Genomic DNA, 17,461 nt, shown 5'->3' with positions numbered 1-17,461 from the left:
TTCTCTTTGAAGGTTGGATTGAAACAGGGATGTGTCATGTCTCCATGGTTGTTCAATCTGTACATGGCTGGGGTAATAAAAGAGGTACAAGGTAGGGTAGTGGATGTTGGAGTGGCCCTGGTGAGATAGGGTAGTGTTTGGAAACTCCCTGTACTGTTGTTTGCAGATGATACTATGTTGTTGAGTGAAGACGAAGGAGAGCTGCAAGGCTTGGTGGATGAGTCTGGGAGAGTGTGTAAGAAACGGAATCTAAAGGTGAATGTAGGGAAGAGTAAAGTGATGGTCTTTGAGAGAGGTGAAGTCAGTGAATGTACAGCGAGGGTGGATGGTGAGGAGTTGGAAAATGTGAGTACGTTTCAGTACTTGGGTAGTGTGATGAGTAAGGATGGAGGTTTGGAGGGTGAAGTACTTGAAAGGGTACAGCAGGGAAGAAAGGTTGCTGGTTCCTTGAACGCAGTGATAAAATGCAGGGAAGTGAGCATGGAAGTGAAAAAGTTACTACATGACAGTATTGTGATAACAGCTCTAACGTATGGAAGTGAAGCTTGGACGTTGCTGGAAAGACACAGGTCAAGAGTGAGAGCAATGGAAATGAGTCATTTAAGAGGAGCCTGTGGAGTCACATGGAGAGACAGGCTGACAAATGAGGATATAAAGGAGCGTTGTGGTGTGGATGTGGATGTGATAGGAGGCGTTATAAGGAATACACTGAGGTGGTTTGCCCATGTGGAGAGGATGGAGGGTGAAAGACTGACGAAGAGAGTGTATGTGAGTGAGGTGGAGGGGGGAAGAGGGAGGGGGAGGCCGAGGATGAGATGGAGGAATGGGGTGGAGAGGTATATGAGAGAGGGGTGTGTGAGTCGGGAGCGGGGCAGTGAAAGGGCGGGGGACAGGGCGACTTGGAGGCGATTTGTTTATGGCCACCCCGAACGGGATTGAGGCGTTCGACAATAGATAGATAGATAGATGTTACTTTCAAACACAAGCAGGGCAACACCGAAGAAATCTACAAATGGTGTTTTCAAATACAAAGTAATACATCCTCCACTTAGACCATAGTTGAGATGTTCCATCCCTTAGTATTTATCTCCATCTTTACTTTTTTTTTCTACTTTTGTGCTCACCGCTCTCGTAACTTTATTCACTTCCAGATGCATTGTTCTCCAGAGACATCACAGCCATACATTCTCTTGCTTATTCTCCCTCCTCTACGAATATCTGCCTTAATACAAGAACTGGATCTGCACATCGTGTTGCACTCTGGATATTATCGAGTTTATAGCTTATCGTATATTTTGACAGTTGTGTAACTTTATCATTATTATTCCTAATCTACAATAGTATAAATGCAAGGAATATGCAGTGATAAACGTTACAAAAAAGGCCTAATAAATGCACCATATTTTTCAATTTAATGTGACCCAGATTTTTTTTTTACGTGTATACCTATTTCATGAAACTCGGTGCAGGAAGAGACAATACTAAATCTTGCTTCCTTTCCCTAGCACTTCATCGTGACTAGCATCATATCTTGGTTTTTATTTATTGTCACAAGTTAGCATGCCAGATGCAATGGCTGCAATTTTAGGCATAGTTAGAGTAAACAGAAATATTCCTGAATATATCTTGAATTTACGTCTTGGTATTGCATTATTCTAAGTGCCTCAGTTGTAACAGTAATTAAATAATTTTTATTTGTATATGTTACAGGGTGACAGTAGAATCTTTTGATGGTCCATACAAGAAGTTGTTTTTAAACTCTGAATCAAGTGCCTTTAGAGAACTTGGGAACATGATGGTCGGGGAAGATGTTATGGACGGACTCAGCACAGCTCTGAAGATGAAGTGAGTTGGGTTTACTTACACCGATATTTTTTTTTTCCTTTTTTTAATAACAGAACAGAGGAAGGAAAACAAATGAATAAAGAAGAATCATCCATACACCAGAGAACTGGCGTCCTCCATTCATAAAAAATCTGTAACAGTTGGACTTGAACAGAAGTAGGTTGAAGTTTGGGGGGAAACAACTATGGGGAAGCGAGTTACAAAGAGATGCAATTCGGGGAATAAAATATTTCTGATAGGCAGAAGTTCTGCAATATTGCAGTGCGACATTCTAGTCATGAGCGCTACCAGATGCCCGTGTAGCAATGGGGAGGAATGGAGAGGTGACACAATGGATGCAACTTCGTCTGAGCATTTGCCATAAAAGTATCTGCAAAATAATGGAAGGGAGGCAACAGTCCTTCATACCTGTAGCTAATAATAATTCTAATAGCTTTGGTGTGAGTTTTGTCCTTTTGGTTTAGTGAAGCCTCTCCACATTCATTCCACAAGGGTGAGCAATAATCCAGCTGAGAGCGTAAATGACTCTTATAATGTACCGCATAGCTAACTGCTCGTAGTGAAGAAGATGCGAATTCTGTATAATAATCCAAATTTGGTTGGGGCAGTTTTAGCAAGTGATCTGATTTGAGAAGTCAGGCTGTTAGATGAAACACCGATAATTTGAATACTTTTAGAGATAGGAATATTAGTAGCACTGAAGGTAACATGGGAATCTTGCAATATCTGTCTATTAGTAAACTGTATATGTTTGGCTTTACAAGCAATAAGTAGGACAAGGTTATTTTGTCCTCATTTAGTGATCCTAGGTAAGTCGATTTAAGCAGATGGCTGTACTGAGTTGTGAGTTAGATATAATAAACTTTGTGAAGTGTGTTTAAATGTGAATGAACTGTGAAGTGTAGAGTCATCTGTGTATGAATGGATGGATTATGGTTGACAGATAAGAGATTATTAATAGAAAATAGGAATAGCGTTGGAGGCAAAACTGATCCTTGTAGCACGCCAGCGTCAAATGAGTGGAAATTTTAATATACATATTCTTTTCACTGAGATATGAGGTGTTATGCAGCGTAGTCAGAGCCCCCGACTTCTCGGGTCCAGGTATGGTGCAGCCTTGGATTCTTTGTTCTCGACCGGGTCAGAGTGTACAGACAAGGAAGGGAAATCCAAACACGACTGGTCAAAGGTACACGTACACACACTCATAGCAGTACCGTTACAGGGAGGTCCAATGAGTTTCGTACTGAACAATCTAGCTGTCTCAGAAGGGTTGGAGAAAGGCAGTTATCAAACGTTTCATTTGTGGTGTCAGTTTGTATCGTGCAGTAGCTGTAACGATACTTTTTTGAGTGTGTGTACATATTAACAATCACCAATTACACGCTACAGTCCGTGACCAAACTAAACGATACAGAATATTAACCCGCCCCGTCCCGACCACTTTCTCACCAATGGTACCCCCCAATCCCGACCATTTTTGGACCCAAATTTTTTTTGCTAAAACTTTCGCTTTTGGTCAGAAACAATGGTCAGTCACGAAGAAATTGTTCCCCGGGGTCCATAATTGCCCTAAACAGGTATGCCTTGGTCACACCTGGCACCGTGTTCTCTGTAGGTGGTCTGAGCCTCTAACGTTTTCTATGGTATTATAAGTCTGGGAAACCAATGAAAGTAAGTAGATATGTATTTATTACAAACATAAAAACATGTGATAAAAGAGTAAATTGGATTTTATACAAAAATAGAGCTGAAATAAGCATCGTACCATCGTGCGAAACGAGCGAAATCGGGCAGACTGGTCACGATGAATCGCTAACATTCCAGAATCATGATACATATCATTTTTTCTACTTACATAATACTTCTACAATAACATTATACCATTTTACATTTTGTTGAACTGTTTTTATGTATTCACAGGCCTTTCGATAGTATTTAGCGTAATGTTAGCGCTTATTTACGTAGTGAGAGAACTCGCTGTGACTGTTGTTTCAACTCGTATTGTGTTTTTTCTACTTACATAATACTTTCCTAATAACATTATACACTGTTCAACTTTAGAGAACTGTTTTGAGATATTTTCAGGCCTTATGTAAATATTTAGCGTAATAATAGCGCATAATAACACACACGGTGAAGTCGCTATGACTACTATTTCAACTTACAACCTATTTTTATACTTATATAATAATTCTCCACTAACATTGCACATGTTTACACTTGATATAATTGATATCACATAATTTCAGACCTTACGATTCAACTGAGCGTCATATTAGCGCGTACTTACACAGTGAGTGTTATTGTGATATCATTTGTTTAATCTTACACTAGTATTCAACTTATAAATTACCTTACTACTAACATTACAACCTTTTCCACTTTATATAATTCCTATCATATACTTACTGACCAGAATGTTCTACTGAGCGTAATATTTTCGCAGATTTACACAGTGGGTGTACTCGTGACATCAATTATTACAACTTACACTATTTTTCAACTTATACGTTTTATTCATTCTAACATTACACCCGTTTCCACTTTATATTCTTGCTATCACATATTTACTGACCAGAGTGTTATACTGAGCGTCATATTTTCGCAGATTTACACAGTGGGTGTAGTTTTGATATCACTTCTTTCAACTTACACTAATTCTCAACTTATACATTACTTTCCTGAAAACATTACACCCGTTTCAACTTTATATATGACTTAGCACCTACTGACTGGCCTTACCATTATAATGAGCGTCATATCGCCATCCCACACAGTTTCAGTAGTGTAGGAAATTATGGTACTCTTTGAAACAAGGCTGAAGGCACAACACAACATTGCACTCGACACACCCATACCTTGTGTCTTTTCTCTGAGTGGATGGTCTGACTGTCGAGTGCTTACATACATGGCAGCGGCACTGGGGTTTATGACGGTGTGGGTCGGAAGGGATTGTGCTAGGATAGTGGCGTCCTGCAAGACGTAGGGGAGTCTGGGCAGCCATGGGGGTGCGGGTGCGGTGTGTGGGTCTGTCCTGGGCATGCTTGGCGATTATTTCACGTGCCAGCTCCCTCACAAACCCCTCAAAGGTCTCGGATACTCTGGTGGTCATGGCGTGCAGGTAGTGGGTGTTCAGGACCGTGATGTCGAGCAAGTGGAAAAAGAGTTTCTTGTACCACTTCATCGTGGTCCTGGCACAGTCAACACTGGAAATCATCGAGTCTGACTGATCCACTTGCCTCATGTTCAGATTATAGTCCAGTACAGACTCGGGTTTCCAGACGTTGCGCCTCCTCTCGCTACGGTGATCCACGGAGTCTGTGCGGTGCATCAGGGGGCTGTGAACAGTTGATAGGAGGCAAACGTCCCTGTTGTGGTTCCACAGGGTGGCAAGGATGTTATTGGCCTGGAAGAAAACGACCTCGTTCTTGTCAAGTTTCCTCCCTATCTTGACCATACGGCGACGGTTTCTCTTGACTGTACCACAGACTCAGGTGTCGTGTTGGTGGAGGAACCTAGCGAGAAGAGGGCTAGTGTACCAGTTGTCCAGGTACAACACATGACCACGATGAAGGTACTCCTCTATCATTGTCTTCACCACGGCCCCAGAGAGTCCTATACTCCGATCTTCTGTTATATCTGTCTGTGCGCCCATGTACAAGACTATGTCTTGCACATAACCAGTCTTACAGTCACACATAACAAAGATCTTGAACCCGAAACGGTGTCTCTTGCTGGGTATGTACTGCCTAAAGGAAATATTGCCTCTCCACAACACAAGACTCTCGTCTATGATGAGGTCTCTGTAAGGATAAAATGAGGAGCGGAACATTTCCCGTAAATGATCAAATACCAGCCTAATTCTCCTCATTTTATCTGTATTATTTGCATTGGCTGGATCTTCTGCATCAAAAAAGTGGAGGCGGCCGAGACTATACTGAAATCTGTTACGACTCATCACCTTTCCAAAGAAAGGTGTGAGGATCATTGGGTCAGTTGTCCAGTAGGCAGGAATTTGGTTTTTCCTTACCACACCCATCAAGAGAACCAGGGCAAAAAATAAGAACATCTCTGAAATTGTAACGGGATAGTCATATTGTTGGGAATGCCTGCTCGTGGTCCAAACGTTCACTTTCACGGCGCTGTGTTCGTGAAAATATATTGGTCTGTTCCACTATGCGCCCCACAAACGCCTCCCCAAAGAACAAGTGGAAAAAATCCACCCTAGACGAACCCGCATGCACACCTGGAGCCGTGCAACCAGACCGCCACTCCTCAGTGAAAGGGTGAATGATGGGAGTAGAATTACTCCCATCTTCCCAGTTCCACGAGACACCACCGTCTCCAGCCACGTCCCCATCGTCCCCTTCATCAGGGTGGGGAGGTGAGGGTGGTGGGGGAGGTTGGGGAGGTGGAGAGCGGCGCCTCTCATCTCTCGCACTTCTCTTCCCTCTCCCTTTTCCTTTACCCTTTCCCTTCCCTTTCCTTCCTTTCCTCACATCCTGGGGCTGTGGGGAGGAAGTTTGGGAATATTGTGGGGTGAAAGACGTGCTGGGGAGTGGCTCCACCTCCTCTCCCCTAGGCCTACGTGCACCACGTGCTCGTGCTGCCTCCCTCACACCACTTGCCCCTTCACCCCGCACTCCCGCCACACCACTTTCCCTTTCACCCCGCGCTGCCACCACACCACTTTCCCTTTCACCCAGCACTCCCACCACACCACTTTCCACTTCCCCAGACAAAAGACTTTCACCATACCTGATATGTCTTCTCGCCCCACCTTCTGATCCTCGTGGTGATATTTTTTCTTTTCCCAACCACGAGACGATATCACGTCCTAAGCCGCCGTCATCCTCATTGTCCTCATCCTCGTCCTCATCAGATTCGGGATGGAGAGATAGCCGTGCACATGGTTGGGGAGCAGGCTGGCCTTCCCTTGCCTTACGGTATGTCACATACCGCTTTTTCCGGGGTGAAGGGACCTCTTCATCACTGCTTGTTATTTCTTCCTCTGGCTGGACGTAATCACAATCCACCACATCATCGTCAAGTGGAGAATCACTATCTCCATTGAAGGCTTCCAGGGCGGATACAATTTCGTCGTCTGAGAGACCTTTCCGTGCCATGTCTGACCTGAGTCACTGCTAACAGGTGAGTGACCGAGACAAGGGCGAGCGCGGGTCACGCGGGGTCTGGGACGCTGCCCGCCTGGCGGCAGGTAGGGGAAGCTTGGATACGTGGGCGAATCGAAAATCTCGCGCAAATTTTGAAAATTGTGGAAATTATGAACCTTGCAATTGCAGGATGTTGAAGTACGTCAACGGGATTGGCAGTGACATAACGTGAGGACGTGGAAGTACGTCGACGGGACGCCACGGGTTAATACGACAGAGTAGACTATATTCTACACTAAATATCTCCACTTACATCATAAAGAGTTTGACCAACACACAGTGATATGTCTCTATCTATAAAGGACTATTCCCACACAGTAATACACATACATCTCATACAAAATACCAGGTGTGTTCTGTTCCCGTTTGAATAGCATTCACAATACAGTCTATTTCAGTATACACAATGCGTGACATAGACGGAAGCATTTTAATGCATCAAAGACTCAGTTCTTATATCTATCAACCCAACAAAATCTTCCACAGGTATACCCACTAATGTTTAATAATATTCAGCTCAATCCTGCATCATCCTTGAACATGCTTGAGGTTTCATTTACTGGGGACTTATCTTGGAAAGATCATATTACATCGTTGTAAAATCTGCTTCCAAGAGATTAGATATCCCAAGCCAACTCCGTTCCTTCTTTATCTCTGCACAAATGTTGACTTTATACACGGGTTTTATCCGCCCCTGTGTGGAGTACAACTCTCGTGTGTGGGGAGGTTCCCCACATACAGCTCTTCTCAATAGCGTGGAGTCAAAGGCTTTCGTCTCATCAACTCTCCTCCTCTTACTGACTTCCTTCAACCTCTGTCTCTTCACCGCACTGTTGCATCTTTATCTCTTTTCTATCGCTACTTCAATGGTCACTGCTCCTCTGAACTGTCTGCATGCATCCCTCCACCTCTACGATGGGTGTGTAGCAGCCATCTAGCAACAAACTCTCATCCCTTCTTTGTCTAGCTCTCTAATGCAAATGTTAACTGTTGCTCCCAGTCCTTAATTTATGAAACAGGTCAACTCTGGAACTGTCTCCTGTCTGTATTTCCTGCTTCCTATGATATCCAGTCTTTCAGACGCAGTGTGTCTAGGCATCTTGAAATGATTGGATCTTGAATTTGGCTCTCTCTTGTATTTTTTTCCCTTGGAACGAAGGGTTATTGTGGGCTCGTAGCCTTTGGTTCCTTCTTTCTCGCATAAAAAAATAACAAGAAACCTTATGCCAGTTATGTACATCCACGTGACATGGGCGATATCCTAGCTACCTTATGGTACGTGAGCGTGACAGAGAATGGAAGAATATATCACTTATCGTCTACTCGTGTGACAGGGATGGAGGGGAGCTATTGTTAAACAGTACCTCTACCTGGGTCAGTCACAATGAGTATACCTTACGTATAATTATGTACTCGTTGCACACAGAATCAGACTGGTCTATTGGGGGGGCATACAACAATTTCGGGGTCCGGAGGCACGTCAGGGGTGGACTGTGACCTCTCGCTCCGGGGCAGTCTGGCAGCACATGTGGGTGGTGAGGGAGGAGCCGCAGTGACAGGACACCTGGCCTCGGGATTGTCTTGCCCAAGCTGGTCTCGGGTGGGGTACCTGCGAGGGAGCAGTTCCCACTCACTGAGGGAGAGGGATGGGGAGACGGGCACCTCACTCTGCCACAGGAAGGGCAGGTTGAGCAAGAGGCGTCACTCTCAGTAGGAACTCCGGGGGTCACGGAGGGTGAGCGACCAGTGGCCTGCTTCCCAACTTGGTGGACCTGACGGGTCCTGCCGAAACTCCAGACCGAGGTGAGAGAGGGAGACCCGGTGGGTGCTCCTTCGGCCAGACAGACCCGGTGGGCACTGCTTGAGTTCCTACTAGGGACAGAGGTGGAAGCAGGACTGGACTGCGTTCCTTCAGGTGCCAATGATCCTGACAACAGGGGGAAGGGCAGGCCCGGTGAGCTCTCCTGGCTACTGCCACAGCTCCGGTGAAGTCTGTCCTTCTGCTGTCGGGACTAGGACACCTGTACCAGGGACGACGGGAGTGGGAGGCCCGGTGGGCTCTCCCGGCCTAGGCTGCAGCTCCGGTGGAGTCTGTCCTCCGGCCGTCATGGCTGAGGCAGCTTGGGAGACAACCGGTGGTCTGTCCCACATAGGTAGCTCTGGTGGACTCTACCCCTGGGTTTGCCTCCCTCCTGGGGAGTATCAGCGAAGGTCGTCTGTGAGATGTGCTGACATGCTGGCTCCCGAAGGTGGGTGGCAGAAGGTGAAGAACTGGAGGTCACTCCACCCACAGTAGATCCGGTGGATGCTACTGCTGCTGCTCCCCTGAGGTAAAGGAAGGCTGGAGGCTCCGGTGGAGTCCTCTCCTCTTGTGAAGGCCGATCTGGTGGACATGGCGTCCGAGGGCTTGCTTGGGATTTGAGGGTGACGGTGAGGGTGGATGGTAGGGGTGTGTGCCACAGAAGGTGGAGGAACTGCGCATTGCCCTTGAGGCGGCGCTTGCACCCTAGGTTTGGGGTCCAGAAAATATGTTTTATCCTCATCTCAGGTGGCGGGGGTGGAGCGGCGCGATGGATGGTGTCTGGTTGTAGAGTGGAAAGAGATGAGGCTGCCTTGCTTTTAAGAGGCCGTCTCCAGTTAAGCGGCCTAGTAGGGCAGGCAATAGGGATATTCCATGGGGAATGGCATGGTTCAAGGGTGAGGGGAGCAGTGTTAGGGGGAGGGGTCGATGGTGGGGAGAGTGAGTGGGTGTATCTGGCTAGGGGGCGGGGTAATCGGCCTGATCTGATGCGGGCAGTGGTGAGTACAGGTGTGGGTGGGGATGAGGGGGTTGCAGGTGTGTGTGTGGTGGGTGTGGTGGGGTGAGGTGGCGGTGGGTGTGGGTGCGATGGAGAGGTGCTGTGGGGCTGGGGTGAGCTGTGGGGGCTGGGGTGGGTACGCAGGTGGTTGCGAGCCTCGGGTGGGTAACTGTGGCAGTGGGTGAGGGCAGCGATGAGGGCACCGGAGGAGCGCATGGTGGCGGGGGTGTTGGGTGTTTGCAGGGTGCGAGGCTTGAGGGTGGAGGTGAGGTGGGGGTGGAACGTGGTGAGGCGGAGGTCAGTGGCAGCTGAGGCGTGAGCAAGGGGGGAAGGTGTCTGGGGTAGGGATGGTGGACGTGGTGGGGTTGCTGGGGGAGAAGGTAGCAGGAGTAGGTGTCATCAAAATTCGGGGGAGGTGGGGGATGAAGTCAGCGGGCGGTGTGATTGGGGTGGATGTGTGGGTGGTGCCTGGGAGCAATGCAAGTGGTGGTTTCGGTAGGTTTGGATGGTGTGGTGATACCTGACCGTGACCTGGTATGGGTTGGGGATGTTCACGATCTCATAGGGGCCTGTGTAGCAGGGGGCTAGCTTATGCTACCATGACGAGGTCGCCTGGCTTGTAGGGGTTGGTAGGTGTGGTGTCGGGGGCTAGGTCTTGTGTGGTTTGCAAGTGGTAGAGCTTTCAATTGAAGTGGTGAAAGGGGTCGGACAAGGTGGAGTTGGTGGGGGCCTGTAAGTGGTGGCGGAAAGGTAGGAGCAGGGACGCCTCACCGAATACCTGTTCATGGGGTGTGATTCCATCCTTGCGGGGGCATGTGTTCATACCCCATTGTACTATTTTGACAAGCACCGGCCAGTCATCGCTTTGCATGGCTTGGATCCTGGTTCGCACTTGGTTGAGTACGATGCGGTACTCCATTCACAGATGCCGTTTCCTTGGGGTCAGTACAGCGAGGAGTTGGAGATGTTGTACCCGAAGAGGGCAGATAGCTCGACACAGATTTTACCTTTGAATTCCAGAGCATTGTCTGAGTGAAGGGCTTGGAGGATACCGAAATAAGGAAATACATGGCAAGTTAGGGCATCGGCGATGGAGAGGATGTGATGTTCTTTTGCTGGGCAAGTGAATAGAAATTTGGAGTATGTGTTCGCGAATGTAATTACAGTAATCCCCGTACTATCCAGATGCTCACTTTCCAAACACCCCACTTATCGGACATTTTGGGCCTGGACCTTTGGAACCCAAAAATGGCCAAAAAAAGAAAAAAGTCCCCCCCAAATCCAAATTTTTTCCCACCCATAATTTGAAATTGCTGCGCAACGCCGAACAGCTGTTTACACCATGGACCCTTCACCCCTGCTTTCCTCCCCCCTCCCCCATCCCCAATCAGGGTTGCCATTTGGTATTTTTCATTACCAAATATGGGCCAATTTGGTAATGAAAAATTAGTTTGGTATTGAATCAGAATAATGCATTACCAAACAGATTTTTCACATGTATGAGGATACACAGGATGGAGATGGTGGATTGTTTGCTCTCTCTGATTAATCTGCTAGCCTACATGGGATGAAAATAATCAACATGTTGTTAATTATAAGGAGAGTGATTACACGTATTTCCACTTGTATATATAATTTGTGAAGAATCTTTATGAATTTGGTAATGAAAAGTTAAATTTGGTAATGGAAATTGAGGAGTTTGATAATGTGACCATTGCGATCTGGGAACTCTGTTTCTCCATCACCAACATTCCAACAGTTACTGCCTAACTTCAGTCGTGAGTAGATGCTTATTGCAATGGAAGCCACACATGCTAATTTTTTGTGAATAAACAGTGAGTAAATGACAGTACCTCGCCACTAGACCACACCGGAATTTACAGTGTTCTACAGTGTTAAGAAATTACAATTTAGAGTGCAAAGGATTAACTGTGGAGTGCAAATTGGTGGTTGAAACTGGCGTGGTGCAGTTAAGAACAATATGCAGTGTTAAACAATTATAACTCACAGTGCAAAGAATTAAATGCAGCATAGCACTGGATTACTGCACATGCCTCAAGAACATTTTCACCACTGCCAAAGCCTTAGAAAAGGTGGCCACAGACGTGCTGTAAGTACCCTGGCTGAAGTACAGTCACTTCTAATTCCTCATTCTTTGGTTCCTTTTCATTTATTTCATGCTTTATGTCAATTATTGGTGTGAATAAGGTCTTAAATAGGTTTAAATAGGTGCTATGCATGTCTGGTAGGGAGTTATTTAGGTGGCTTTCAAAGTTAGGCTGGGTTAGGGTCTTTAAGTACCAGACCAGGAGCCAGAGGCCCACTTTCCAGACGGGACCACTTTCTGGACATGCCTTTGGCTCTATTACATCGGATAGTAGAGGGATTACTGTATATACTTGTAGCCCGATTTTGGCGGGAGGGGGCTGATGACATCCATAGATAACAGTTGCCAGGGCTTGCTGACTATGAGACGGCTGGACGGACCTGACATCCTGGTGCTATCTTTTCCCCAGGGCACATGCTCGGCAGGATTTCACGATTTGTTGCACGAGTTTGAAGGGGTTCGGGGACCAAAAGGTGTCATTGAAAACATGAAGTAATTTTTTCGCGCCAAGGTGGATCCTGTTATCAGCGTGGAGTTGCGTGAGAGTGTCCAGGGTGGCGTCGGGTCAAGGGTGACGTGGCCAGAGTGGGTGTACAGGAAATCACCGTGACGTTGTAGTCTCGAGAATATCTGGCCGGGCATCCAGTTGGGGCAACCCTGGGCTTGCCAGCATTGCATGAAAGTGAGTGCGGTTTGGATGGCGTCGGCATTAGTGTGGAGTTTGCCGGGCCGGTATGTTATGAATAAATTAAATGCTTTAAGAGTCTGCCGCCAGCAGATCATCTGTGCATTTTTGGTCTCTGATTGCCGCTGCCATTGTAGGGATTGGTGATTCGTGATGATGGTGACATGGGTCCCTGCTATTTAAGCACAGAAGTATGTCTATCTTTCTATCTGTCTATCGCCCGACACCCTAATCCTGCAAAGGGTGGCTGCAGACAAAACGCCTCCAAGTCGCTCTGTCACCCACCATTTGACTACCCTCCCCCCAACTCACTCCCCCCTCCCTCATATACCTCCCAACTCCATCCCTCCACCTCATCCTCGGTCTACCTGCCCTCTCTCCCTCCATCTCATCTACATACACCCTCTTAGTCAGTCTTTCATTCTCCATTCTCTCCACATGTCCAGACCACCTCAGTGTATTTCTCCTAATCTTCTCAACCACATCCACATCCACCCCACAACGTTCCTTCACTTCTTCATTCGTCAACCTGTCCCTCCATGTCACTCCACATGCTCTTCTAAAGTAACTCAGTTCCACTGCTCTTGCTCTTGACTTGTTCCCCTCTTGCAAGGTCCATGCCTCACTTCCATACGTCAGGGTAGGGATCACAGTACTATCATACAGTGATTTCTTAACTTCCATACTCACCTCCCTATTTCTCATCACTGCTTTCAGTGAACCAACAACCTTCCTTACCTGCTGTACCCTTTCACGCACTTCATCCCCCAACGTTCCATTCTTACTTGTCATACTACCCAGGTACTTGAAAGCACTCACATTCTCCATATCCTCACCATCCAACCTCACTGTACATTCTTTGACTTCATTCCTCTCAAACACCATAACTTTACTCTTGTTTATAATAACTTTCAGATTCCTCTTCCGACACACTGTCTCAAATTCATTCACCAAACCTTGCAACTCCCATTCATCTTCACTCAACAATACTTTATCATCAGCAAACAGCAACACCGGAAACTTTCAAATCTCACCCTCATTCATTAGGGCCACCCGTACATCCACTGCCCTACCTTGCACCTCCTTTACAACCTCACCCATTTATATATAAACAGCCATGGAGACATCACACAACCCTGTTTCAGTCCCACATTGAGATCAAAGAACTCAACTCACTATCTACTCGCACCGTAGCCCTAGCTTCTTCATACATACTCTTCACAGCACTCAACAATTTCCCCTCCACTCCATATATTCTTAATACCTTCCACATACCTTGCCTATCTATTCTGTCATAAGCTTTCTCCAACTCCATGAAGGCAGGAAATACTTTCTTTCCCTTCTCTAGATACTCTCCACTAAACATCTTGGAACAAAGTTAATTTCTGATCTACACACTCTTTTCCCTTCCTAAATCCTCCCTGTTCTTCTCCAGCTAGCTTGTCTGTCATATGCCTAACCCTATCATTGAGTATTCTACCATATATTTTTCCAGTCACACTAAGAAGGCAAATACCCTTATGGTTACCACATACTTCTCTCTCCCCTTTTCCTTTGTATAAAGGAACAATTATACCTGATTCCAGTCCTCTGGAACCCTTCTCTCTTCCCAAGCCAATCTTTACAACTTCCATATCCACTCCGCAACAATCTCACCCCCATACCTCAGCATTTCACCACACACTTCATCAATTCCTGAGGCCTTTCCCATCTTGATCTTCTTCATTGCTTCCACTATTGCCGCCCTACTGATCTCTTCCTCCCTCCACTCATGTCTTCTTCTCCCAGCCATTCCCCAACCACTTATACTCGCACTGCTCTCACTCTCTACATTCAGCAAATCCTTAAAGTGCTCCTTCAAATCTCCTCAATTTCTCTCTCTTCTTCGCCAACAATCTATTATTCCTATCTTTCACTCCCCTGCTATTTCCCCTTTCACACTGCCATACTTTCCCCCTCCGTGAGCAGCCACCTTGTCGTGGTGGGGGGGCTTGCGTGCCCCTGTGATCCCACAAGCCTGCCCGTGGATGTAACAACATCTGGCAGGGTCTCCCATGCGGGTAGGGTTGTGGGTGAGGGGTCTGACTAAGCGCTGCCCGAAACGTAGGTTACCCGTATGGGTCATCGATACCGCCCTCCAGAGGGATCGCCTCAGTGCTGTCCTTAGTTGGTTGGTTGGGTGTCTGGGCTGGGGGGTGTTGGGGAAGGGGGTCTTTGCACTGGTGGGAGCAAACTTTCGTAGCATGGGGTGTCCTTTTTGGGAAACCCTCTGGGGACGAGGTATCCCACTCCCATCAGACCGCGCTCGGTCCCCTCACTCCCTGGTAGGCGGTTTCCCTTGGCCCCTGGTGCCAATTCATATTTACCAAAGTATATATGGATACATTAAACAATACCTCAACCACTCGTGTGGTCGGTGACCAGCCGAACGAGTCGGCATCAAGTGGTCACTCTCTGGCCGACGACCTTGTACCCTCCGGGTCGTCTGCCAAAACTGCAAATTCAGATGTTCCATGTATCGAGTTTTTACCTGTTGTCTTTGTGAAACACTCCTACACAAAATATATAGTCCTCAAAATGGATGATGGTACTTCCTTCTGGAACATGAACTGGTTTCAGATTCACAGTGGTCTAGTTACAGCATGTGGATTTACCCCCAAGGTCTCTTTGCAGGGTGATGGTTCTCTATTGCTAGAAGCCAGGAATGAAGAGGAGAGTTCACCATCCAGTTCCTAACTATGGTCGCTGATTATCCTGTATCTGCCTCTCGTCACTTGGTCCTAAATCATTCCTGAGGGGTTGTATATTCTTGCGATTTGGTCTCATATTCTGATTCTTCCCTCTTAGAGGGGCTGGCTCCTCAGGGAGTTGTAGCAGTACAAAGAATAATAAAGAACGTTGATGGGATTTTAACCCCCATGCCCACTCTTATCTTGACATTTGATCGTCTTACTTTGCCAGAGGTCATCACTGCTGCATGGTGGAAGCTTAAGGTTAAACCTTATGTTCCCCGACCTAGAAGATGCTATTATTGTCAAAGGTTTGGTCATGTCTGCCGTTCTTGCAGGCGGGAAGTGTCTGGCCTTCCTGAGGTTTGTGGAAATTGTGGTCGAATTTCTCATGCTATAGATGATTGTTCTCAACCCTCTAAATCTTTGAACTGTGGAGGAGCACATGCAGCCTCCTCAAGGGATTGCGAAGTATACAAGTATGAATATGAGATTATTTCTGTCCGAACGAAGGAGAAAATTTCCTTTTCTGAGGCAAAGGCCAGGGTAAGGGAGCGGTTCATTCGCCCTGGGGTTACCTTTGCTGCTGTATTGTCTCACCATAAAGCTACCTGGCAGGTGCCCCTGCCATCACACAATGCCCCATCAAATTCTCGGGGTTCTACTTCCCGGCCTTCTCGTCCGGAGGGTTCCACTGAGGGAGTGCAGCCTGGAAGCAGCTGTGCTTCCTCCAGGGAGGTGCCTCCTGTCTCTGGGGGTGTCCCCTCTGTGGTGGTTCTTCCAGCGTCTGGGAGTGCCTTCCCCATCCCAGTTCCTCCAGTTCCTCCTACGACAAACACCCGTGTCGATGCTACACTTTGCTTTGACACATTCAAAACTCCCGATGTCCTTCCTGTGCATCCATGTCCTGACATATCCAGAAAAACCAGCGTCTCCCATACTTCTGTATCAGCTGCTACTTCCGTACCGACTGCTGCTCCTGTACCATCTGCCTGCTCTGCTACTGTTGGTCACTCTTCTTTACAGTGTGGCACTATAGTTTCTAATGCTTTAAGTTCTGGTGCAGAGATGGAGGTTGCATCAGCCAACCTCAAACGAGTGAGGAGTGAGGAGTTTTTGGGTGACTCCCCTCCTTCTAAGGTTCAGACTTCTGTACTGCATGAGGATTCTGAGGGGGCTCTTCGCTCGACAACCCAGCCAGTGGTGGCGTCTAAGTCTGTGGGTGTTCATGATGTCCCTTCTAGGATTCCCGTCCCTGCCTCTTCCTCAGGTGTGGTGGGGCCTGGGTCTTTAGATACTCATAGAGTTCAGTTGCTTGCTCCCTCTGATCCGTCACCCAGCGGCCAACCTTTGGTTGATTTGGTTGGGGGGGGGTTCGGTTGGCCCCGAGGTGACAGCTGAACCCTCACATGGATGTGCAGACAGGGCACGTGGGTCTTCCAAGAAGGTCTCTGTGCTTCGGACTCATTCTGGCGATGGGCGGGACATGTCTCGGGGTAAGGGTATTTCCACCCATGGAAACTCTAAATCTTCATTGCCTTCGCGGTTGGTGAGGCTGAGCTCCACGCCTAGGAAGAAGGGCTTTCACTCCCTTCCCAGCGAGGTTGCTACATAGCTTTCTAAGTTCATAATATTTAATACTAATCACTATGGCTCAATCGGTACCAATCTGTCTTCAATGGAACTGTAGAGGTGCCATGGCAAATTGGGAGGAATTGCAGTTATACTCTCTGCTTTGAACCCACTATGTGTGTGTCTTCAGGAGACAATGGTGGGGGACAGACAGTTCCCTTCCATTAGGGGGTATAAGGCCTTCCATGCATCTCCTCCTGGTGGTCACAGCGGTGGATGTGCAATTTTGTCCCATTCTTATGTCCCCTTTATTTCCTTTGAGATTCAGTCCCCCTTTCAAGTTCTAGCAGTACAGATGCATGTTGGGAGGTGCTATACCATCTGTTGTCTGTACCTTCCACCTTCCGTTCCTGTTATACGTGCTGATCTAGAAACTCTTATCAGCCAACTTCCACCCCCTTTCCTACTCCTTGGTGACCTTAATGGCCGCCATCCTTTGTGGGGTGACTCACTTTCAAATCCCTGGGGTGATCTTCTTGCCTCTTTGG

The sequence above is a fragment of the Coenobita brevimanus genome, chromosome 33 (genome assembly GCF_032717465.1).
Source record: "Coenobita brevimanus isolate Jiangsu-jjx chromosome 33, ASM3271746v2, whole genome shotgun sequence".
NCBI classification, from domain to species: Eukaryota; Metazoa; Arthropoda; class Malacostraca; order Decapoda; family Coenobitidae; genus Coenobita; species Coenobita brevimanus.
The sequence above is the reverse complement of the archived record's forward strand: the minus strand, read 5'-3'. Positions refer to the sequence as shown.